The 24,537-nt window shown below is 45.0% G+C and overlaps 1 long non-coding RNA gene across 1 annotated transcript in view; it reads left to right on the forward strand.

Moving 5' to 3' along the window:
- Positions 1 to 24,537, forward strand: part of LOC109257956 (uncharacterized) — an 86,477-nt gene that overhangs the window by 25,349 nt on the left and 36,591 nt on the right. The gene's annotated exons all lie outside the window — the stretch shown is intronic.

Consider the following 24,537-nt stretch of genomic DNA (forward strand, 5'->3'; position numbering starts at 1 on the left):
TCTGGTTTGATTGGTCTGTGGTATGGCCCAGACATTTGTAGTTTTTAAAATCTCCCAAGTAAAAGAAGTTATTTTACAGAGAAACCTTAGCCAGATGTTCAAAGCATCACCAGTAATGCGAGAAATGTCAATATCATGGGCCTGATACGATTGACAGAGAAGGCACAGGACCGCTTCTGTGGTATTCTTGCTAAAAGTACATAGCCTAAGTTTAATCATGAGGCTATGTTAGAGAAGCCCAAACTGAGGGTCATTTCACAGAATAATTGGCCAGAGCTCTTAAAAATGTTAAGTTAATGAAGACAAAAGAAATTCTCAGGAATTGACCCAGATTAAAGGAGACTAAGGAGAAAAAAATGCCAAATACAATGTTTGATCCTAGATCAGTTCCTAGTCCAGAAAAAGGGCCTTAGTGGAAAGGCTGATGGAATTTGAGCAAGATCTGTAAATAAGTTCATTGTGTTGTGTCAATGATAATTTGTTGATTTTGGTAATTGTTCTGTGCTTATCTACAACATTTATATTTGGGGGAGTTGAGTGAAGGGTATGAGGGAACTTTGACTGTTTTTGGAACAGTTTTGAAGGTCTGAAAGTATGTTAAAATGACAAGTTAAAGAAAGAAAACTTCTAGGGAAGTAATGAGTCGCCAGAGTTGAGAACCATCTCCCTAAGTCATCTTGCCTCCCATCTTGCCTGCGAGAATCTTCTTTCTGGCAACGCCATTTTGTGATGTTGCTGACTTTCTTTTCTTTTTTTTTTAATATTTATTTATTTTTGAGACAGAGAGAGACAGAGCATGAACGGGGAGGGTCAGAGAGAGGGGGGAGAGGGAGACACAGAATCCGAAGCAGGCTCCAGGCTCTGAGCTGTCAGCACAGAGCCTGACGTGGGGCTCGAACTCACGGACCGTGATATCATGACCGGAGCCGAAGGCGGACACTTAACCGACTGAGCCACCCAGGTGCCCCTGTGATATTGCTGACTTTCTTTCTTTTCTTTTTTTTTTTTAATGTTTATTTATTTTTGAGACAGAGAGAGACAGAGCATGAACGGGGAGGGTCAGAGAGAGAGGGAGACACAGAATCCAAAGCAGGCTCCAGGCTCCAAGCTGTCAGTACAGAGCCTGACATGGGGCTCGAACTCACGGACCGTGATATCATGACCGGAGCCGAAGGCGGACACTTAACCGACTGAACCACCCAGGTGCCCCTGTGATGTTGCTGACTTTCTTAAAGCTTCCCAGCTACTCCTGTCATCTGTAGGATAAGTTCAGATTCCTTAGAGTGCCATTCAGAGCCCCTGTAGCATGGCCCCAATCTGCTACCTTGCTCAACTGCAGTTTACTTTCTTGTGTCTGAATTTATCCTAATTCTTTCCCTTATTCCTATAGTGCCCTTGCCTTCCTGCTCAGCCTCCTGAATTATTGTTCAATCCTAAAGCCCATCTCAGACCCTATCTCTTCACTGAAGCCTTTTGTGAATATCTCTGCTAGAAGCAGTCATCTTTCCTTTCTTTGAGTTCTAGTAGGTAGGATGGTGTGGAGTGAAATCATGAGATTTCAGAAATATAGATTCAGAAATATGTGAGTCTGAGTCTTGGTTCCATTTTTTTTTTTTTTTTTAACCAGTTCTTGGAGAGGAGACAAGTTAATTGGCTTCTTGCAGTTTTGGTTTCTCATTTGCAAAAAAGGGATATAGCACTTACTTCAAAGGGCGATTCTGAGTATTGGAGGAGGTATAAACATAAAGGTCCCCAGGTTCCTTCCTCCCTTGGTGTGTAGCTCAGCAATCCTCAAAGGGATTGTAAGTGCAAAGGCTCTAGTCAAAATGTTCTGCTGGGCCTTTAAAACATATTTGCATCTGGTCATCACTAAGATGATAGACACTCCTGAGCTGAATTGAGTGCTTGGGCCTTTAAGATTCAACTGAGATTTGTTTTTCCTGGAACCCAACTCAGTGAACAAGTGACCTTTGGATAGAGGAATGTAACCCAACCGAGGGAGAAGGGAGGGACAATGGGTTTCTAAATGGGAGATTGCTGTGATGCCTCCCACACCCTCCCCTCTGCTCTCAGTCAGACAGCACTAGGCAAGTGCTGTCTACTTAACCTCCAGTCCTGCCAAGCAGCCCTTATTAATCCATTCCGTGCCCAAGTGCTGTATACAGAGGTGTCAGGTCCCCTGTTCAGTGAATGCTTTCCTTCCTTTTCTGCCCTCTCCACCCACACAGCTCAGTGCTGGGTGCTGTGGTTTGACCTCACTCCCAGGTCTCTAGTACCGGTCTGAGACAAGCCCAGGAGGGGCAGGCCGAGAAGGAAGTCAGATGCCAACAGGCACGGAAAGAGACAGGTGGGGCTGCCATTGTTCAAAGGCCACAAATTCTGGGTGTGTTTTATGACTGTTTCTGCATTTGGAATCTCCTCCCTTTTATGACCACTCTAAGAGCTCTCCCAGCCTCCTGCTTCTCATTACATCTTCTTTCCCTATTGCACCACTTTTGTGGCCAGAGAAAAGCTATGCAAATGGTTGACAATTCAGTAAGAACAACTTTTCATGGGGGCCAGGAACCTGACTCTGTTTTTTCCCCAAAGAGATTGAAGTGCATAAAAGCATGCTTTTATGGGATGTGCATTGCAAGGGTGGTGTGAGGGAATATGTGCATAAGTGAAGGGCAAGACAGAAAACAAAATACTGACTGTTGAATCCTGCAAATGGGGTGGGGGGCAAAAATCATTCTGGAAGGTAGATTTCATTCAGGAGACCTCGAAATCTTCAGGTGTTCTCTTCCCAGATTAAATTATTAACATTTATTTGGGTGGGAGGTGAGGGTAAAATATGAGTTGTGGGATGTTGGATAAATTACTTAATTTCTCTGTCTCAGTTTTTTTTTTTTAACCTGTTAAAACAGGGATGATAACACTCATGAGATTTTTTGTGAAGACTGTGGCTATGTAACAACCCTCAGGATGAGTGTTGAGTGTGTATGAGCCATTACAATTATGGGATTAGGCAAAGGTGCCACCCTGGTCACCTGGGTGGGGAGGCAGTTTTTAGCCAGCGTCCTGGAAGGCCAGCTGGAGATGAAAATGATAGGGGAAAGTCAACTTCCGGGAGTGGAAGGGTTGGGTCACAATAACTCATGAACAACATTCTGGAAAATGTCTTAATCCGATGGAAGATCCCCAGAGGGTGTGTGGCTTCTGTCACAGTTATTGTCCCTGGGGGTCTGGGAATGTTTCCTAGGGTTCAGTGGTCTTTCTGTAAGCTGAGCCTAGAAGGGGGCTTTAGGGGACATCTTGCAAACAGCATTCATCCTGCCAGAGGAATTCCCTGCTGTGGCTGGGCCTCGTGCCTGTCTCTGCACTGTCTCCTTTAGAAGGAGTTAGGAGAAAGACTGAAGAAGGATGAAATAAGGAAATGAATGTATAGATTAACAGGGGAGAATTGGGACTGTCATGTGAACGTTATGAGGAATTCTGTATAAGTTTTATGTGAACATAAAAAGACTTAAAAAAATTTTTTTTAATGTTTATTTATTTTTGAGAGAGAGAGAGAGAGAGCATGAAGAGGAGAGGGAGACACAGAATCCGAAGCAGGCTCCAGACTCTGAGCTGTCACATAGAGCCCGGCGCAGGGCTTGAACTCACAAATTGCAAGATCATGACCTGAGCCACTTAACCAACTGAGCCACCCAGGTGCCCCAAACATGGACTTTTAAAAAGCCCAGACCTGTCCTTGAGTAGATATCAGATGATGAGGGACCATAAGGCAAGCTGAGGGCCAAGCACAAGCTAGCACAACCACCTCCCCCACACCCCCACCAAGGTGGGATATGTGTGATATTCCTCAGGCACTCCTGGCTGCCCAAGAACAAAGGAAATGACAGAAAACAAATGGTTAAACTGATAGTCCCCATCAGTTTACAAATATCTCATCAATAGCCTAATCAGGAACTCCCTACCATCTTTTTTTTTTTTAATTTTTCTTTTACATTTGTTTATTTATTTTTGAGAGACAGAGAGAGACAGAACACAAGCAGGGGATGGGCAGAGAGAGAAGGGGACACAGAATCTGAAGCAGGCTCCAGGCTCTGAGCTGTCAGCACAGAGCCCGATGCGGGGCTCGAACTCACAAACCTCAAGATCATGACCTGAGCCAAAGTCAGATGCTCAACCGACTGAGCCACCCAGGCACCCCAGGAACTCCCTACTATCTTAATGATAGTGCTTTGCTAGAGGGAAAAACAACCTTAGCTTGACAATAGTTAGGCCTCTAATAATCTGTAAATTCTCTTTAGCTTATGGAAAGCCCTTTAAGAAACTTTCTCTTGACTTTACCTCCCCCAAACTCCACACTATGTATATAAGCAGCCACTCTCTACAACCCCAGTGCAGCTCTTCCTGCCCATGGGTCCTGTCTCTGTGCTTTAATAAAATCACATTTTTGCACCTAAGACGTTTTCAAGAATTCTTTCTTGGCCTTCGGCTCTGAACCCCACCATCACCTCAAAACCCCATCATCAGATACCAAGAAGCACTGAAGCAGAATCACAAGAAGTGGGTAGTGTGGCCTTCTTTGCTCAATAATGAGAAAGGAGGCAAAGGGGGAGACAGTGGGGGTGGTGAAGGCAAGGATGAAAGGGATGGTTACGGTGGGCTCATCACATTCCAGACACTGTTTAGCTTACAATTTTACTGTCTTTTCCTAATGTGCTGCGAGTTATCCTTGTGCTACAGATGAGGAAAAAAAGAGGGTAAGGGTGGTGAAGTGACTGGTCCAGGGTCATCCAGCCAGTTAACGACAGACTGGTGTGTTTTCCCTTGAAAGCTTGGGCTCCTGCCTGTGTGTCAGAAGAAAAGTGAAAGAGATGGAAGGCAAAGCAAATTTCTACATAGAGTTTAGAGAAGGTAAATGTGGTATGCAGAGAAATGGCCTCCGCCAAGTGTCCCCATTTGAACCCCTGGATGCTGTGGGAGTTACTTAATTTGGCAAAAGGGACTTTGCAGATGTGATGAAGGTCTTGAGATGGCAAGAGTATCCTGGGTTATCCTGGTGGGCCACGTGCAGTCAACAGGGTCCTTGTCAGTGAGAAAAGGAAGCAGGAGAGCCAGTGTTAGAGACCTGCAGCAAGAATGTGAACGAGTCCACCTGTCTTTGCTGGCTTTGAGGGCCAGGGGTGGTGGTGGTGTATGAACCAAGGAATGCGGGCAGCCCCTAGAAATGGGATCAGGTGGAGAAGCAGATCTGCCTCTTGAACCTCCAGAAGGATTACCAGCCTGCCAACACCTGGATTTTATTCCAGTGGGACCTGGGACTTTTGGACTTCTGACCTCCAGAACTGTAAGAACTGGAAAAAGAAAGTATTTGGTCTTTGCATTCTGGAAAGTTATAGCCTGTCACCTGGAAGAAAAGACCGGAAGAAATATGCTGAAATGCTAAACAATGATAAGTCTACATTACACATGGGAAATGTTTTTCTCTTCTATACTTAGTTTTCAAAAATAAAAACATTAAATTACAAATACAGGTAAGTTCAATGTGCTGTGGGAGCACAGAGAGGGAAGCATTCATCTGCCTGTGGGAGCCCCTTCAAGGTTTGTGAGAGAGCACACCATTTGAGTTTGCTGAGTGCACGGGCAGGAGAAGGAAGGTGTTACAGGCAGAGGAACAGCAGGTGCAAGGGTAGGAAGGGAGAAACAGTAGATGCCCCTCACCCCAACCCTCCCGGTCTAGAAATGGGGCCTTTGTGTTGAGGATAAGCATGAGACTTTGTACTTCAATCTAAATGGTCTGTCATCTCAATGGATCAAACCCAAAGGAAGGAATCTCTAGGCATCGAGGAATATGGTCAGGGACCTCTCATGGGGCAAACTGACATTCCAGCCACTTGGAATTGTATCAAGTAGCTTTGGACTTGTTGTAGGGGAAGAACGTGCTCATGAAATATTTGTTGTTTAAGGCTCAGGCTTTTCTGCTCTTTGCCTCCTCCTGTTTCTTGCAGTACCAGGGTGGGGAGGGGCTCCCTGTCCTGATACGTCCCCTGTATTTTGCAGGAAGGGTTTGTTTCCTTTGTTGAGGGGTGAATGTGTAGCTTTGAGGTTTGTTTTTTATTTTTTTTTATTTTTTTTTTTTTATTGTTTTTTGTTTCTTTCACCAGCAATTAGGGAAATGGTAGAGCGGCTCCTTTCTCTACTAACAGTCTCATAATGGAGCCATCTAAATCTCATATTGATGCCTCCACCCCCTAAGGAGCCACGCCTTTTCCTGGTCCCCCTAGATCGGGGGGGGGGGGGGGGGGGGGGGGGGGGGCGGGGGGGGGGACTCAGAGGCCTTGCAGAGCTCTCTGTGAGGGAAAACAAACAAACAAACAAAAACCAGGAGTGAGTAAGAACTGTTGCAATCGCCTTTGTTTTCTTCTCCCTTCCCTTTCTCCACCCTGATATTTGAGGGCCAAGTCCTCATCTCTGGGCACAAAACTGGTTTCCTTGCTCCTGTTATGGTTTGGTTCCACCCACCAAGACAATGGGGCCTTTTTCCCCCCCTATAGTCAAAGGCCCTAGGGGTTCCACTCTGAACTGGTGCCAAAGCTCTAACCTTCCTGTTTCTGTTCTTTCCAAGTAACCTGGGAATCTGCAGACTTGTGTGGTAGGGGTCCTGAGTTACGTCCAGAAAAAAGGGCAGGTTGTGGGAATCCCACACAGTTGTGCTTGGGAGAGTCTTTTAGGCCTCTTGGCAAAGAAGCAGAATTGTGGGCCGGGGGGACCTGGGCTGTGGTGGTGGTGTATCATCCCTTCAGGGCCCAGGGATCTACCATTAGATAAAAATAAATTTAGCTGACGTCTGTGTGAGAGGCAACTGACCCCCAGATGTCATGTTCCCTGGGTGGCTGGCCTCTTAGGTTAGAGTGGAGTGTTGGGTATTTTTGGCCTCATCTTACTTGGGGGGTCTCTTTGGTAGCAGGAGGGGTAGAGCCCTCCCAAATTGTGAAAGTCTTGACACTCAGCCTAAGGAATTTGGACTCCTGTGAGTGGGGAACTCTCAGAGGATTTCGGTGGGAAGTGACCTACCTGGTCAGATTGTATTGCAGGACACGCGCTCTGGCAGCTGGTTTGTTGCAGCCGCTGGGAGCCTGGCCTGGAGTCTGAGATCTGAGCTGGGAGAGCAGGGGTGGGAGAGCCATTTGAAGAACTGGCAGGCCTTGGTGAGTGACCAAGAGGGTGGTGGTTGGTGGGAGTGCTGAAGATGACTTGGAGCTGCGTCTGGTTTGGGCTCTTGGGTGGCTCAGGGGCCATTAGCCCTGAGATGAGGTTGAGGGATAGGCTGGCTTGGGACTGAGATGCTAAACACAGTTTGGGGCATGTTTGGATGAGATGGCTGTGGATGGTCCAGGGGGAAATACTGTCTGGGCAATGGGGAGAAGCTGTAGGGGGAGGCCAGGCTGGGGTGAGGAAGTGGTGGAGGCAGTGACAGAGAAGAGGGAGCATGCCCAGAGCCCGTCCCTCAGCTCCGCCCTGTTCTCCTCAGCACAAGGCCATGGGTGCGCAGGCCTGAGCTCTACTCTCCATCAGCCTTTTCTGTTGATCAGAGTGATTTTTCAGCGTTTCCACCAGATGGATGTTCTTAACCTGGGGGTCACATATTAACTGCCTACAGGTCTTCTGGAAAGTGGGGGCTGTGAGTTGATGAGGGGAAAGTAGAAAGGGGGGGAAGGCAAGGAAGGGCTTTGGAGAAAGTTAATAGAGAAGAGCAGGCAGTCAGAACACACCCTACAAAGTACTTAGCATCATTATAAAACATAAAAAAGCACAATGTAGATTCAGACTTTGTGGTGCCTGGGTGGCTCAGTCAGATAAACATCTGAATCTTGATTTCAGCTCAGACCATGATCTCACGGTTCATAGGTTAGAGCCCTGCATTAGGCTCTGTGCGGACAGCACATATTGGGATTCTCTGTCTCCCTCTCTCTCTACCCTCCCCAACTTGCTCTGTCTCTCTCCAAATAAATAAATAAACTTAAAAAAATTTTTTTTAATTTAAACTTTCGTTGAGAGCCCAGTGTTCAGGGGCAGAAAGGGGTTGTTCAGACTAGCAGGGCACAGGGTAGAGGTAATTTAGGATTAAGCTAATAATGAAGCTGCTAGCTCTAGAAACCCTGAGAAGTCAGTTGATCTGTCCATTTCTTGGGAGAAATGAGTTTCATGTGTACATATTGCAATATAAAATACTAATAGACCACAAATATGGTGTGCTTACCAATTATGATACCACTGACAACTAGAACAAAACTCGTACCCAGCAAATATTGTGTGTGTACTACCTGCCAGGCAGTGTGCTAAGCACTTTAAATAGCTAGATCCCCACAACAGCACATGTGGTGGGTAATTTCATAAGCCCCATTTTACAGATGCAGGGGACTCAAGTGCAGTCATCTGCTCAGGGCTTTGCAGCTCATGCACTAGAGTCGGTTGGAAGCCAGGTCCTGGGGACTTCACAACACATGCTCTTAGCCACTCAGTGTCAGGTGGGGCAGTGGGGAGGTAGGACTTCTCTTAGATGGTCCTTGATCATCTGTACCAGAATTATCTGGGATGTTTGTTGAAAACTGAGTATCTATAGGTCTCACCCTGAATCAACTGAAAGCAGAATTTCTCTTTTTATTTAAAAAACATTTTTAAAATTAAGTAATTTATTATTTAATTTACATCCAAGTTAGCATATAGTGCAACAATGACTTCAGGAGTAGATTCCTTACTGCCCCTTGCCCATTTAGCCCATTCTCCCACAACCCCTCCAGTAACCCTCTGTTCTCGATATTTAAGAGTCTCTTATGTTTTGTCCGCCTCCCTGTTTTTATATTATCTTTGCTTCCCTTCCCTTATGTTCATCTGTTTAGTATCTTAAATTCCTCATATTAGTGGAGTCATATGATACTTGTCTTTCTCTGACTGGCTAATTTTGCTTAGCGTAATACCCTCCAGTTCCATCCATGTAGTTGCAAATGGCAAGATTTCATTCTTTTTTTTTTAATGTTTATTTTTGAGAGAGAGAGAGAGAGAGGCAGATCGTGAGTGAGGGAGGGGTAGAGAGAGAGGGAGACACAGAATCTGAAGCAGGCTCCAAGCTCTGTGCTGTCTGTACAGAGCCCGATGTGGGGCTGGAACTCATGAACCATGAGATCATGACCTGAGCTGAAGTCGGATGCTTTATGACTGAGCCACCCAGGCACCCCTAGATTTCATTCTTTTGATTGCCGAGTAATACTTCATTGTATATATACACACCACATCTTCTTTATCCATTCATCCATCGATGGACATTTGGGCTCTTTCCATACTTTGGCTATGGTTGATAGTGCTGCTATAAACATTGGGGTGCATGTGCCCCTTCGAAACAGCATACCTGTATCCCTTGGGTAAATACCTAGTAGTGCAATTGCTGGGTCGTAGGGTAGTTCTATTTTTAGTTTTTTGAGGAACCTCCATACTGTTTTCCAGAGTGACTGCACTAGTTTACATTCCCACCAGCAGTGCAAAAGAGATCCTCTTTCTTCGCATGCTTGCCAACATCTGTTGTTGCCTGAGTTGTTAATATTAGCCATTCTGGCAGGTGTGAGGTGGTATCTCATTGTGGTTTTGATTTGTATTTTCCTAATAATGAGTGTCATTAAGCATTTTTTCATTTGTCTGTTCACCATCTGGATGTCTTCTTTGGGGAAGTGTCTATTCATGTCTTTTGCCCATTTCTTCACTGGATTATTCATTTTTTGAGTGTTGAGTTTGATAAGTTCTTTATAGATTTTGGATACTAACCCTTTATCTGATATGTCCTTTGCAAATATCTTCTCCCATCCCATCGGTTGCTTCTTAGTTTTGCTGGTTGTTTCCTTCTCTGTGCTGAAGTTTTTATTGTGATGAGGTCCCAATAGTTCATTTTTGTTTTTGTTTCCCTTGTCTCTGGAGACGTGTTGAATAAGAAGTTGTTGTGGCCGAGGTCAAAGAGGTTTTTGCCTGCTTTCTTCTCGAGGATTTTGATGGCTTCCTGTCTTACATTTAGGTCTTTCATCCATTTTGAGTTTATTTTTGTATATGGTGTAAGAAAGTGGTCCAGGTTCATTCTTCTGCATGTCGCTGTCCAGTTTTCCCAGCACCATTTGCTGAAGAGACTGTCTTTATTCCATTGGATATTTCCTGCTTTGTCAAAGATTAGTTGGCCATACATTTGTGGGCCCATTTCTTGGTTTTCTATTCTGTTCCATTGATCTGAGTGTCTGTTTTTGTGCCAGTACCATACTCGTAATGATTACAGCTTTTTAATACATCTTGAAGTCTGGGATTGTAATGACTCCCGTTTTCTTTTTCAAGATTGCTTTCGCTATTTGGAATCTTTTCTGGTTCCATACAAATTTTAGGGTTGTTTGTTCTAGCTCTGTGAAGAATGATGGTGTTATTTTGACAGGGATTGCACTGAATATGTAGATTGCCTTAGGTAGTATTGACATTTTAACAATGTTTGTTCTTCCAATCCAGGAGCATGGAATATTTTTCCTTTTTTTGTGTGTGTTTTCTTCAGTTTGTTTCATAAGCTTTCTATAGTTTTCAGTGTATAGATTTTTCACCCCTTTGATTATGTTTATTCCTAGGTATTTTATGGTTTTTTGATACAATAGTAAATGGGATCGATTCCTTGATTTCTCTCTCTGTTGCTTCATTATTGGTGTGTAGGAATGCAACCAGTTTCTGTGCATTGATTTTATATCCTGTGGCTTTGCTGAATTCATGGATCAGTTCTAGCAGTTTTTTGGCAAAAGCAGAGTTTCTCAAACACTGATAGTGGGGGCCGGATGTGTGGATTCTGGAAAGCAGTGGTCACCCACAGTTTGGTTGTCATCCCCCTGTGCATCGACAATGTAGCCTAAGCTTGCTTTCTTTCTCTGGGCTGTTGGAAGGGTACATTCCATTCCGGGAATGGATGAAATCACGCTGACATTTATGATAGGGAGGCATTTTGAAGCAGCATCCTTTATTCACACTTTCCTTTCACCCTTCATTTGCTTCTCTGCCCTCAGGGTGGGTTTCACTTCTCTTGTCTGTCCTCTGGGGTGAGACTGGGGGAGTATGGGAAACAAGGGAGGGGTTCAGGGCTCTGTAGGGGGCTGTGCCCTGAGAGGGGCAGTTGCACCGAAGGTAGAGCTTTCCATGAAGCTTAGCTGCTTCACCCTGTGAGGGTGCAGACAGTGGGGCTGCAGCCTGGGATGTGGGGTAGAGACCCCGTCACCCATAGCAGTGGGTTTTTTTGAAGTGGAGGGTTGATCTCCCTAAGGGCTCCAAGCCAGGCAGTGTAGATAAACAGGAGGAAATACCATTCTTCCTCTCATCCACTAATGAGTTTGGAGGGCTGATCCAGTTAATACCCCTACCTTGAGTGAGGACAAGGGAGTTTTATACAGTTCACTTTTGGGAGATATTCCCACATCGTGGCCTCAAGGAGATCCAGAGGTCAGGGGAGAGCCCTGAGCCAGAAGTGAGGAGAGCTGGTTCTGTGTGAGCTGAGTACTCCTTGAGAAAGTCACTCCCCTACCCTGGACGTGGGTTTTCTTATCTGGAGTTGAATTTGGCTGATATAGTCTTTTACCTTCCTTCTTGTCCTCAGGTCTGATGCTGTGATTAGCAGCTGGGAGGCAGGGCGGGTGTGGCAGAGCCCTGAAAGCTTCTTCTGTCTCATGTGCCTGCCTTCTCCCAATGAGCAGGTTGAGAATTATTTCAGTAGCCCCAAGATGTCCACTGTGGGTGTGGTAAGGACAACCTTTGGAGTCAGGAGCCCCCCTCTGCCCTGGGGAAGGAGGGCCTAGTTGGGGGGTTCCTTACCGTTGCACAGAATTCTCATGTTTTGGTTTGATATGACTTCCCTTCCTGTTCTCCCACCTCTTCCACAGCTTTCCCGTGAGCATCACATTCAGTTTCCATAGTGGGCTGATTGTTTAGATAACTTTCCCGGTTCTTTCCTGCCTGTGGTTCCCTGAAACAAATAGCAGGAAATTGTTTTCATAGCCATCAGGGTCCCCGCTTCATGTTTTCTTCTTTCCCTGCAGAACCTGACAGAACACACAGGGCACAGAGATGCATGTGCATGCTTTAGCTCCCAGTGCTCCTCTGCAGTGAGGGGTGGGTGGGGTTATATTCTTAATATTGCCTGGGGGCCCACGGCACACTTCTGTGAATTGTGTGTGGCATGCTAATGGCTTGTGTGTCACTGCCATTTAGTTTAAAGTGCACGTGTGTGTTACAAGTGCCTTGTGTGTGCATGCGGATCAGAGTGTGGGGTCAAGGTGATTGTTGCCGAGAGGAAGTGATTTAGGAACTGGTTTGCTCTCTGTTTCTGCTTTTTAATGCAATGTGGTGGTAATGTGTTGTCAGAGTGCTGATTAAAAAGATGTTAGAAATTTCCTTAATCTGGTCTGAAATTCACTTTGTTTTATTATTGATGTGTAATGGGTAAGGGTGTGAGGAAGTGGAGGATGAAACATCAGACCTTCCTGAGCAATCGAGGTCAGTTCTCAGAAATTGGATGTTGACTATTTAGCTATCACCACCCTTGGATTTGTGAGCAGGATCCAGAGGATCGGAGCGCTTCTATGACAGAGGTGTTATCCTGTCCTGGGACAATTAGAGACAAGTTGGCAAACAGGAAACAGGTCAAGTTTGGGGCTTGTTTCTAACCAATATTTAGGCATTCTGACCGTTTTTTTTTTTTAATTTTTTTTTTTAACGTTTATTTATTTTTGAGACAGAGAGAGACACAGCATGAACAGGGGAGGGGCAGAGAGAGAGGGAGACACAGAATCGGAAGCAGGCTCCAGGCTCTGAGCCATCAGCCCAGAGCCCGACGCGGGGCTCGAACTCATGGACCGCGAGATCGTGACCTGAGCTGAAGTTGGACGCTCAACTGACTGAGCCACCCAGGCGCCCCTCGGCATTCTGACCTTTAACAACAATTTAATTTCACTGATACTGTCACCTAACTACCAACTGTAAGGTGCTGAATTTTCAAGGATAAATGAAATTCACTCCCTGTTCCGATTATTAATTGTTGGTCTTTTCTTGGACAAGGCTCTCTGGGCCCAATTCCCTCAGTACCCAACTCTCTTACTAGGCAGCTTTTGAGAGCTCTCTCAGAACCGGACAAGCAAGGCTGATCCTGGAAATGGCTGATGCAGGAGAGAGGGGCAGGAGCCTAGCTCCTTGCAGTGTCTGACTCTCCTTTTCAGGACATAGTGACTATGGGAAGTAGGAAATGTCTCCTTCGGAAATCCTGTGATGGGCAAGGTGGTGGGGATGGCAACTCTGATGGTCCCTCACCTGTCTCTCAGCTCCTCATGACACGAGAGCATGCCCTCAAGCATTCCCAGAGATGGGCATGAGTGTCTGTGCGTTGGGGCCCTGGAAACAAGATTTGTTAGCTACTTCTAAGAACATCATCAGTGAGAAGGAAGGGCAATTTGAGGTCCTGCAGAATTATCTTTGGGAACTACTATTACTTCACTCCATTCAGACCAGGAGGTTAGTGGTAGCAAAGCATGGGGTAGAGAGAACAGGGTGCAAAAATGCTCGGACTGATTGGTGCCAAAACTTTTTCTGAGACTCTCACACTAAGTTTGGATCCCCTCTACCCTAGCAAGGCACCAAGTGAACTTGGGTAGGACTTCCCCTCCCTGGAAAAACCATTTTGCTAAGGCTTTGTGATGTCCTCTTGTGACTTTTGCCTCTTCAATATTGCCTTTCATATATTCATTTCAGCCTGAGGTCATTAGGCTGAGGTCATTAGGCTGGTAATTAGGCTGATTCCAGACCCTACATTCTTGGGGTTGCCTCTGGGCAACCCAATGGGGCCCTGGGAACTTAGTTCTAGCCTGGGTCCTTGTGTAGCTCTTTCATCATCCCAGCTACTCTCTGTGAGAGAGGCTTCAAGCACTGGGATTTCTTAGATGTACATGTGCCTTTGGAGTCAGATAGACCAGATCTGGATTTAAGTTCATGCTTTGTTCTTTGACCTTGGCAAAGAACCTTGGCAAGTGATTTATGCTCTCTTAACACTCAGTTGCTACACCTGTCAAAAGGAGATGATGCCTACCATAATAGTTATTATAACAGTAAAATTTATTGAGCATCTTACAGTTATTAATTCATTTAATCCTTATACATTTCTAGGAATTAAGTGCTGGTGTAGTTGTCATTTTTCAGATGAGGAAATTGAGGCACAGAGAAGTTAAGTAGCAGGACCAAGTCCATGCAATGTGTAAGTGGTGGAGCTGGGATTCTGAACTTGGACAGTTTGACCCCAGAGTTTGTGTCCTCAACTACAGCACTAGACCTTGTATTCACAGAATGTTAATAAGAATTCATTGAGATTAGGGCGCCTGGGTGACTCAGTCGGTTGAGCATCTGACTCTTGATTTTGGCTCAGGTCATGATCCCAGGATTGTGGGATCGAGCCCCACATTGGGCTCTGTGCTGAGCATGGAGCCTGCTTGGGATTCTCTCTCTTTCTCCCTCTCTCTCTCTTTCTCTCTCCCTCTGCCCATCCCCCACTCACGTGTGCACACACATGTTCTCTTTCTCAAAAATAAAAAAAATTAAAAATTGAAGAAATCCATGTTTTAAAAAAATGTTTACCTACTTATTTTTGAGAGAGAGAGACACACACAGAGAGAGAGAGAGAGAGAGCACAAGCTGGGGAGAGACAGAGAAAGAGAGGGAGACACAGAATGTGAAGCAGCCTTCAGGTTCTGAGCTGTCAGCCATCAGTGCAGAGCCCAACTCGGGGCTCGAACTTATGAATCGGGAGATCATTACCTGAGCCAAAGTCGGATGCTTAACCAACTTAGCCACCCAGATGCCCCAAGAAATCCATGTTAAAAAAACCAATTCATTGAGATAAACATTTAAAGCACTGAGTATAGTGCTTGGCACATAATAGGCACTCAGTAAATGGTACCTGTTACTACCAAAGTGGAGAAGCCTCCTTCCATGTGGGCATGTGGAAGGTGTGGCCCTGGGTCAGGGTGAGGCAGGAGAAGAGACAGGAGTTCCTGCTGACCTGGGGTTTACACAGTGTCAGGGTTTCTTCCAGCCTATCTTTTTAATTAATTAATTAATTAATTAATTAATGTTTATTTATTTTGAGGGAGCATGCGCATGCGGGAGCGAGCTAGGCGGGGAGGGGCAGAGAGAGACTCAAGAGTACTCTTAACCAAGTGAACCACCCAGGCGTCCCCCCAACCTGTCTCTTTTAGACAGGGCTTATTGGCAAAAGTCTTGTTCCTGTAATCCCAAAGTTGCCTGACAGGCCCCAAAAGGAAAACACAAGAGCTGAAACTGGATGGCCATAGGGAGGGGCTCCCTCCCAGCAAGCCAGTGCTCAGGGATCACTTCTCTGAATCTGCTTCAGAGGAGTTTGACTTTTCATTTCCTGACATCTTATGCATTTGATCAGGGCTTCCAGTAAGCCACCTGTGGAACAGAGTGGGGCTATTGCCTGAATTGGCACAGGGTGGAGTGTTAGTGCCGGAAGCCAGGGAGACCCTGCAGGGACCCAGGGAGACCCAGATGTGGGCTTTGGAGGAGGGAGGTATCAAGCTGGCTCTGCTGTCTTGGGTTGTATACCTTGGCTCTCCGCCTGGGCCTGGGAACAGCTTGGTCAGCAACGCCTGCCCCGCGCGGGTGCCAGCTGGGTTTGGAAGCCACAAGGCTTTGGGGGCTGGGGGACCTGGATTCCCTTCATGGCTCTGCCACTTTTTAGTTGTGTAGCCTTGGCCTTTTATTCATGTTCTCTGACCCTCAGTTTTCTCATGTGTGAGAAAATTGTGAGGATCAAGTGAAATAACATACATAAAGCACCAGAACGGTAACTTACATAACTGTAGGTGCTCAGTAACTGTTCTCAGTCGTGGGTAGGTGCAGTTGGGGGAGGAGGGAAATATAAAATACAGTTCCTTCCTTTAAGAAGATTACAGTTTGGGTGTGGTCAGAGGTAATAAGACAGGTAAACATATAAATCAGAGTTGGGACTGCACGTAATGAAACACAGAGCACTGAGTGTAGCAAACAGAGCTTTTGGAGTTCATATGTAGGAGAGCTGCCCTGTGGACTACGCCGCTCAGGGAAGGCTTCCTGAACAAGTGAACTGGGCAAACCTGCAAAGGTTGGGAGGAAGGTGGAGGGGCATTCCAGGAAATATCTGAGTTGAGGCCAAGTAGCATAAGTTCAGCGGAAGGAGAGGAAACCAGCTGGATACCCTAAAGGGTAAAACCATCCTTGACAAAGGTCAGGCTGAGGCAGATATTCCAGATGGGATTTTAAAAAAAGACAGAGGGTCACCAGGGTGGCTCACTCCGCTAAGCATCTGACTCTTGATTTAGGTTCAGGTCATGATCTTATGAGCCCCGTGTCCAGATCTACACTGAGAATCTATTTGGGATTCTTCTCTCCCTCTGTCTGCCCCTCCCCCACTCATGCTGTCTCTGTCTCTCTCAAAATAAATAAATAAACTTTAAAATAAGAAAATAAAAGAAGACAGAGAAAGGTGAGTTTCAGGCAGAATTTCGGGAGAAATTCTAGGGTCTCAAAATTAGAATGATCTCTAGGTAGGGCAAAGGAGGTGGCCACCTTGAAGCTCAGGCCAGGCTTAAGTTCAGGAGAGGAGCCTGAAGCGGCAGAAAGGGAAGGAAGGGCTCCTTCCCCAGGGATCTGGACTTGTCAGCTTAAACACAGCAAGTGCCACCCAAGGTTTCCTGAAAGGGAGTGAAAACTAAGTCAGGCCAAATCCTTGGTGAGCCAGTTAGGGGCCTGATGAGTTGGATTTGATGTCCAAGGAAGTTTAGATGTCAGCAGGTGGTATCCACTGAGAATTCCTTATTAGGCTCTGGCTATCCTTGACTGAAAATGTCTGTCTTTAAAATAAAAAAATTCCTTTGTGTTTTTTCTTTCTTTGTTCCTATTGTTCGTTCGTCTGAAAACTTAGTCTTGGTTGAACTAAGTAGAAAAGGTTCATTCTTACCTAGCCAGTCTAACTAGGGTTGTTGTAAGAACAATTCTGGAAAACAATGTGTTGGTGGCCATGGACATCCATTGCCCTTTTGATGACTTTAGTAGCATGATTGCACTGTTAGTATGCCCTATTCTTTATCTGAGTACATATTTAACTTTTCTCACTCCTCTGAAAGCAACTTAAGGTTAGAAACTGTGTCTTTGTTTCGGACTTTTATTAAAGTACCTGTCAAGAAACTATTTACATTATAGGTACCCAATAAATATTCATTAAATTGTAGGTTTTAACATGTGTCTCACACACAGATTCCAGTAAATGCTTGACATTTTTTTTAATTAATTAATTAATTCATTCATTCATTCATTCATTCAATCTCTTAAGAGGTATTTAGTCTCCTGAATGACTACTAGATGCTAAGCATTATATTGGGCATCTAATGGGAATAAAATATAAGGATTTTAGTGGTCCTTAAAGGGCTCATGGTCTTATGAGATAGTCAAATAAACAGACAATTACAGAGCAGGATGACAAATGTCATGACTCAGGGACAGATTGAGTATTATAGGAGTACAGAGGAGGAGGGTCTCATAATTCATCTGGAATGAGGGTGGAGGTGTTGAGATCAGTCAGACAAGGCTTTTTTCCCTTTTTCTCTTTTCAAGAACAACATTCTAAAGGAGGAATAAAAATTGAGGAAAGAGCCTCCCAGGCAGAGGGAATAGTGTGTACAAAGTCAGTGGTGTGAGGGCTACCTGTATATTCAGGGAACTGTAAGTGGTTGAGTATATTATAACAGGGAGTACAGAGGGACAGTGGTTAGAAATAAGCAGGGGAACATTATGAAGAGCCTGGCATACTAGGTAAAGAAGTTTGGATTTTATCCCCAATGCCCAAGGTAATGGTACGGGCATTGACATGATCAGATTTGTATTTTAGGGAGATCACTTTGACTATCAAAGTGGAGAACAAGTTGAATCAAAGTGTTGGAGGAAGATGAACCAGGGCAATTCAGGGAACAGGATGGGTAAGCTAGGTGATTGCTGCTTCCTGCTTCTCATCCTAGAGTATCTCTAGGATACTCCTTCCCATCTTGAGGGACTGTGTTTCCAGTACCTGCCATAGCACCTGGTTAACAGGAAGTACTTCAGAAATACTTCTTACTCCTCTTTGTATCTCACAAGCCTAATACAACACCTGACACTTGGAGGTGCTCGGTGCACATTGGTTGGCTCCACCACTGTGACTTGTGCTGGCAGCTCCTGAGCACTAATTTGAAGATAGGGTGGGTACCCTTCTTCCTGTGGTCACAAACCAGGCAAAATTGCTTTCTGGGTTAGAACTGACTTTGAAGATATCTTTCGCATGGCCCTTCTCAAGATGTCTCCAAAGACATTCTCCATCTTCTGATGAGTCTTTGTTCTAAAGTGAACAGTGAGAGAGAGGGGTGCCGGGGTGACTCAGTCGGTTGAGCGTCTGACCTCAGCCCAGGTCCTAATCTCATGGTTCACAAGTTTGAGCTGATAGCTCAGAGCCTGGAGCCTACTTCGGGTTCTAAGTCTCCCTCTCTCTCTGCCCCTCCCCTGCTCATGCTCTGTCTGTCTCCCTCTTTCAAAAATAAAAAACATTAGGGGCGCCTGGGTGGCGCAGTCGGTTAAGCGTCCGACTTCAGCCAGGTCACGATCTCGCGGTCCATGAGTTCGAGCCCCGCGTCAGGCTCTGGGCTGATGGCTCGGAGCCTGGAGCCTGTTTCCAATTCTGTGTCTCCCTCTCTCTCTGCCCCTCCCCCGTTCATGCTCTGTCTCTCTCTGTCCCAAAAATAAATAAAAAACGTTGAAAAAAAAAATTAAAAAAAAAAAAACATTAAAGCGGACAGTGAGTTACTTTAGGGCAGGAAACATATTTTTATATCCCCAGGACTTATCACAGGGCATGACAGATGATAGTAGTAGGTGATAGTAGGTGATGGTAGATATTTGTTCCATGAATTTGAGATTCATTGTTTTGGACTTGAAATGTATTTTATGAAACATGTTAATAAATGTTGATTAGGTTCTGATTCCTCCTCAAAAGCCTTTTAGATTTTTTTAAAGTTTATTTATTTTGGGAAGGGGGGGTGAGCATAAGTGGGGGAGGGGCAGAGAGAAGGAGAGAGAATCCCAGGCAGGGTCTGCACTGTCGGCACAACCCAAGCCTCAAACTCAGGAACAGAGTGCAGAGTCCAACGCAGGGCTTGAACTCACAAACTGTGAGATCACGACCTGAGCCAAAGCCAAGAGTCGGGATGCTTAACCGACTGAGCCACCCAGGTACTCCAAAAAGCCTTTTAAACCTGTAGCCTAATGGGTAACCGGGCATACTGAAGACTGGAGGCGAGGAACTCGAGGAGATGGGAGGAGTTAGCAGAAGGGGAAGTAAGTTACTTCCCAGAAATATTTAAAAGCTGAACTGAAACAGTTCAGAAAGATTCTGGCCAAAGGGTGTAGGTTCTTCGAAAGTTCTGCTGGGAAGATTGGGAAGCTCTGGGTTCTCTTTACCACCTCCCGTTATACAGATTGCTTTGGTTTCTCCTCATACACTTTAAAATACAGTTAAACTAGATGACTCACCATGTTTTCCTGATTGTTTTTTTGTTTCTTTTCTTCATTAGGAATCCCCTCCTCTTTTATGCCATTATCATCATCCTTCAATTCCCTGCTGAAATGCTACACTCTTTCCCTGAAACCCTATGGAAGAAATAGTCTCTCCCGATCCTGAATGTTTTTGGCTTTTAGACCCCTTCATGGTACTTAATGCTATTACAATAATTATATATGGGTTATCAATCTTATTCCCATTAGGAGGAAGGGATCTGATTTAGCTATGCATATTTCATAGCAGAGGGTCTTGTAAATGTTGACTGAACCATGTGACAGAACTGTATTACTAGCTTAGTGTGATGGTTAATTTTATGTGTCAACTTGACTGGGCCATGGGGTGCCCAGATATTTGGTCAAACATTTGGTCAAACATCACTCTGGGTGTTTTTGTGAGGGTGTTTTTATAAGGGAGTTTTTATATGAGATTCACATTTATTTTTGTCAAAAAAAATTTTTTTTAATATTTATTTATTTTGAGAGAGCACAAGTCGGGGAGGGGCAGAGAGAGAGGGAGACACAGAATCTAAAGCAGGCTCCAGGCTCTGAGCTGTCACCGCAGTGCCCAACGTGGGGCTCTAACCTACAAACCACGAGATCACGACCTGAGCCCAGTGGGACACTTAATGGACTGAGCCACCCAAGTGCTCCTATGAGATTAACATTTATTTTTATTTTATTTTTTTTAATTTATTTTTGGGACAGAGAGAGACAGAGCATGAACGGGGGAGGGGCAGAGAGAGAGGGAGACACAGAATCGGAAACAGGCTCCAGGCTCCGAGCCATCAGCCCAGAGCCTGATGCGGGGCTCGAACTCACGGACCGCGAGATTGTGACCTGGCTGAAGTCGGACGCTTAACCGACTGCGCCACCCAGGCGCCCCGAGATTAACATTTAAATTGGTAGACTGAGTAAAGCAAGTTGTCTTCCCTAATGTGGGTAGACCTCATCCGATCAGTTGATGGCTTGAATAGAACAAAAAGGTTGACCCTTCTCTGAGTAAGAGAGAATTCCTCCTTACTGCCTGGGACATCAGCTTTTTCCTGCCTTCAGACTTGAACTGAAATTTTGGCTCTTGAGTCTGGAGCCTCCTGGCCTTTGGATTAGAACTACATTTTTGGCTCCCCTGGTCGCCAGCTTAGTGACTTAGCCCACAGATTTGGGGACTTGTCAGCCTCTTTAATCAAGTGAGCCAATTCCTTATAAATCTCTTTCTTTATGTCAATCTGTCTTTCTTTCTGTCTAACCTCTGTATCTAGATATATCCATCCTATTGGTTCTGTTTTTCTGGAGAACCCTGACTAATACACTTAAGTCCTGGATTTTAGAAATATTCTAGAGAAAGGAAAAGAGTTTGATCTACCTTTCCTGGAATTGGATTAACATGAGACATGCTTTTAAAATGATGCTTACCCTTTGATACCTTTTCATCTCCCAGATGCTTCTCATCTAAACTCTTCTTCCTTTTCCAAGATTTCAGGCTCATAGGACTTGGACGCTTCCATCAGCCCTCCACTGTAGTACCTGACCAACGCCCACCCTGTCCTTCACTCAAGGCCCACATTTTCCTTGCTTTTGAGTCCTCTTGCCAACCTCACCCCATCAAAGCCCCAACTCAGTGTCGTAGGTCTGAGGTTGGTCGGGGCGGCGGGGGGCGGGGGGGAAGCAGCCTGCTATTCAAGTGATGCATGTGTAGCTGAAAGCTCTCTAACCTTCTCAGAGTTATTTGCTAAATGACTTGGATGAAATATCAAGTAGTTTAAAAAAATGGGGTGAGGTTTGTAGGCAGAGTGGGGATGACATTTTGAGTAATTGCCTAGTGGGCAGGCAGAACAGCCCTCCTGACCTTCAGTCCGAGGGTAGGCACCTCCTATGCCCTTGCTGCTTTGACAGATTCTTCTCTTTTCCATTTCTGAAACCACAGCTTCTCCCAAAACAATAACAAATAAGCACTCCCACAGAAATAGCAGTGGAGATTCTGCTGCTGACACAAGAAAAGAGGGAGGGGGCAACCATGTGCATGTCTCTGATGGATCTTTATAAGTTAGCAAATACTTATGGTTTTGAAAAGCCCATTTTAGAAGAATATAGACTGGGGCGCCTGGGTGGCTTAGTTGGTTGTGTCCGATTTGGGCTCAGGTCATGATCTCATGGCTCGTGGGTTCAAGCCCCACATCTGGCTCTGTGCTGACAGCTCAGAGCCTGGAACCTGCTTGGGATTCTGTGTCTTCCTCTTTCTCTCTCTGCCCCTCCCCTGCTCGCTCTCTGTGTGTCTCCCTCTCAAAAATAAATAAACATTAAAAATTTTTAGAAGAATTAGACTTTTAAAGATGATGAGAAAATCAGAAGTCTTATATTATGTGTGGCTATAAATAAAGAGCTAAAGAGCTGGCAGGAGAGCAGATGTCAGCGGAGGCATTAGAGGTACCCTGTTTTCAAGGATGTTGGTTAGTCAGATCTGCACTGAAACTGCTCTGGCTTAAAATACTTAGCACCTAGCATATTGTAAGATCTTCCCTGCAGGTTTCCTGTGAGAAGGAGGGGGAGGATTTAGGGGAAAGATCATGATTATAATATGAAACTACAAACTCCTTGCATCTATTTCCATGTTTAAATATATTTAGATCTTTCTCATGTTAAAAAAAATTCTTTTTTTTGAACCCTATTCCTCTTGCTGACTTCCACTCTATCACTGTCTTCCTTTGTATAGACAAACTTCTTAAAAGAGTCGTTTTCAGGGTTGTCTGGGTGGCTCGGTAGCTTAAGTGTCTGACTCTTGATCTCAGAGCCTACTTAAAAAAAAAAAAAAAGACTTGTTTTCAGAGCGCCTGGGTGGCTCAGTCAGTTGAGTCTGACGTCGGCTCAGGTCATGATCTCACAGTTCGCGAGTTTGAGCACCACGTCGGGCTCTGTGCTGACAGCTCAGAGCCTGAAGCTTGCTTCGGATTCCGTGTCTCCCTCTCTCTCAGTTACTCCCACACTCACACTCTGTTTCTCTCTGTCTCAAAAATAAGTAAATATTTTTTTTAAAAAAAGGGACTTGTTTTTAGCCAGTATCTCCATTTGTTTATCTCCCATCCACTCCTCAGCATTGGAGAGTTGATCCCCCACCCCCACCCCGCCCCGCCCTGCCCCCGCTCCCTTGTGCTTCGCACCTTTGTTTTACCTAATGTCACAGAGCAGGTGCCACTCTTGGCCACTACTTCACTCAAACTGCTGCCATGGCCCTCACTCTGTTGGTTCCCCACCAATCTGACCATTCCTCTTCAGTTCTCTTTGCCACCTCTTCTGATCTGTTCATGCCATAAATGTCACTGGTCTCTAGAGTTCTGACCTATTCTATGCCTTCCTGTCTGTGACTTCAGTTATAATCCATCACTCTTGAGTTGTAGATCTCTACTGTCTGTTGGGTATCTGCTTTTGAATGTGCAACATGTCCCATACTGAACTTACCTTACCTCCAAACCTGGTTCTTTAAAAATAATAATAGTTATTATTATAATTCTTATTAGAATAATATATGTGGGCTCGTAGCCCACAGTGATCTGTGCCACAAACCTGCCACTGTTCTCCTTCCCTTTGGCATTCCCTCATCTGGTCAGTCTGGGGTCATGACAATGCCAACTCCTATGTAACTCTCTAACCTGTCCCCTCTTCTCCAACCTGATTCATGCTACTAAATCAGGCCACCATCATCTCCTCTGGATTCCTGCTACATCTTCTCTCTGACCCCCTTCCTTGCTCCAGCCTATTAATTCCGTGCCCCCTCCCATTTGCCGTCCACAGTGCAGCTGAAGTGGCCCTTGCCAAACAAAGTTCTGATCATATCCTTTTCCATAATTAAATTCCTTCCATCCTTCTCTAAAGCAGCTCTCAGGCTGCACTTTGATCTCTTCAGCAAGGCTCCCCAGTTTTTTGTCACGTTACAAATGTAAAAGACCTCAGTATTCTTCAGCTTCCACTGTCCCAGTCCTGCCCTCCACCCCTCCCCAGTTCTTGCACATTATGCCTCAGCCACACCAAACTACTTTAATTCCTGAAATTCCCTGCTTTCTATGAGTTTGGGCCTTTGTACTTATTCTCTCTGCCTAGAACACTCCTGTCACGCCTCTTTATTTTCATATCAGTTTTAGTTAGCTTTCAGGCTTTGGTTTATACCTTACTTCTGTAATCTACTACACTAACACACCAACCTGGGATTATGCCCCTAACGTCCCCAGCACTTACCCCTTTTGTACCACTTACCATGCTCTCTTGAGACTGGTGAATGTACGGTAAGCATCTTGTAGGCAGGGATGACGTGTTAGACTCCCAGGCCCTCGAATAGTACCTTTCACATAATAGATGTTCAATAAATATTTGTGATATCATTGAATGATTTCCATAATTACTTTGGACATGTTTCTTATTAAATCAGTTGAACAAGTCATATAGAGCTCACAGGGAGAGAGCACAAATGAGGTCCAAGGCCTTAATGTCAGTTTTTGTTTTGTTTGTTTGTTTCTTTGTTTATTATATTTTTAAGTAGACTCCATGCCCAACATGGGGCTTGAATACATGATCCCGAGATCAAGATTCATAACGCTCTACTGACTGAGCCAGCCACGCATCCCTGTTTTGTTTTGTTTTAATTAAAGCAAAAGTTTGGATTTTTGCAGAGTTACTGGCTGGCTATGGGTCTTAATGGGCTTATGGGATAGTATAGTTAAACCTAGACTCCAGCTAGCTGACATAGTCCAATTCCAGACCTTTAGATTTTTTTTTTTGAAGAAAAGCTTTATTGAGATACAATTCATCCATTTAAAGTATATAATTCAGGGCTCCTGGTTGGCCCAGTCGGTTAAGCATCTGACTTCGGCTCAG

This window comes from Panthera pardus, unplaced genomic scaffold (genome assembly GCF_024362965.1).
Source record: "Panthera pardus isolate Hobbes unplaced genomic scaffold, ASM2436296v1 HiC_scaffold_18, whole genome shotgun sequence".
Taxonomy (NCBI): domain Eukaryota; kingdom Metazoa; phylum Chordata; class Mammalia; order Carnivora; family Felidae; genus Panthera; species Panthera pardus.